The following is a 1666-nucleotide window of genomic DNA, read 5'->3' on the forward strand; positions in this document are numbered from 1 at the left end:
AATTTTGGGAAGATCAGTTTATTTACGCAGATTTTTTTTTGTATTAGCTACAGAATTGGACTGGATCGCTGCATCCCAGTAATTACTTGAATACCATATAGAAAGAAAAATATATATTTTTTCAGATTTAATTGCACCGATTTAATTGCACATAAAAGGTTTTTTTTCTCACTGAGCCAAGGAATATCCCTTAACCCATTAAAGCCTCGTCTCCTTAAAGGTTATTCTATGGGAATCGTTTTCTTTTTTTAATTTTCTTTTTCTCATTTTCTCATTTGCTCATTGAATGTAGTTTCAGTCGCAAAATGCACATTAAACAGTTATTTTCAGCTGCAAATTTTTCAAGTTATTTAATTGGTAGGGATGGGTTATTGAGTAAGCAAAGCTTCAATAAGCTTCTTTCTTTCTTTTTCTTCTTTCTTTCTTTCGTTCTTTCGTTCTTTCTTTCTTTCTTTCTTTCTTTCTTTCTTTCTTTCCCCTTATCAAAACATCCACAATGGTGCATTATAATACACCCTCACCTGCATGTGAATGTCCAGGCCCCATACCCCTGCTATGTGAAAATGAGATCCAGAGAGGAGTCCTGCAGTGGGCTTCTCACTCTGCACTCTTCCCTCCGCAGCCTGGAGGTTGCCTCTGCCAGGGGCCTCATCTAAAAATCACAGTCACGCAACTGCTTTTCCCACTTTGAATGCATTTCTATTCTGATTGATTCACAGATGCAATGTAAAAGGAAAGCAGGGTTTTTTGCTATAGACCTGCGGAAAGAGAGAAACAGCAGACAGGCCAACTCTCAAAGATGCGCTGGTGCAGAAACCTTTGATAACCTCTGCTGTGATTCCCAGCAAGGAGTCTAACTTAAAATGGTCAATTAAACACATCAATCATTAATCCATATTTAAGTGTGAATTATATAATAATGCTGCTCTTATTATATAGAGTACTCCCAACTTTTACTTTGGAGTTCATACACTGATAAAACAACATCTTGGCATAATGTAATGTAATGTAAATGTGATCAAATATTCTCAGCTACAAAAGAGATATGATGGCTGACAATCATTATCAGCCCCTTATTTTGAAGAAGCCTTATTTTCCACATCTCTTGTCCCTGTCAATTGTAATTACCTACATGTGAGACTTCAACATCATAAGTGGGGACTTATGACCTACATATGTTGTCGAGACTTTCATTGTGTTAGCTCATTTTGTATCTTGTAATCTTAACCGCACCTCTTGCTTTTCAAATCATTTCCCCACCCACACGCTGCCATAAAACGTGTACGAAAGATCAATAAAAAAAAGAATGACACAGATTGATATGATGTGCTTTGGTGAATTCAAAGCGCTCGCAAACTACAGTAAAGTTGGTAAACACACACATATGAAACATCTATTTGTAGGTGCTTGGAATCTGTCAGGAGGTCTCAGTTGCCTTAAACTTCAATCTTAACAATGCTCCAAAGTTCCCCCTCTGTCTCAACGCTCTGTCAGGCGGTTCTCCCAAAGTTTTACCACCTTGCCTCCCCCCCGTACCTCTCGGATGCTCTCTCAAACACAAACAAACAGTGCTCCTCAGTCCTCCAGGGCTCTTTGCTACTTTCATTAGTGACAAAGTAACTGGGAAAAGGCTTGACTTGGCTCAGCGCTTGCACAGTTCAGTCTC

Source organism: Centroberyx gerrardi, chromosome 13, assembly GCF_048128805.1.
Source record: "Centroberyx gerrardi isolate f3 chromosome 13, fCenGer3.hap1.cur.20231027, whole genome shotgun sequence".
Lineage (NCBI taxonomy): Eukaryota > Metazoa > Chordata > Actinopteri > Beryciformes > Berycidae > Centroberyx > Centroberyx gerrardi.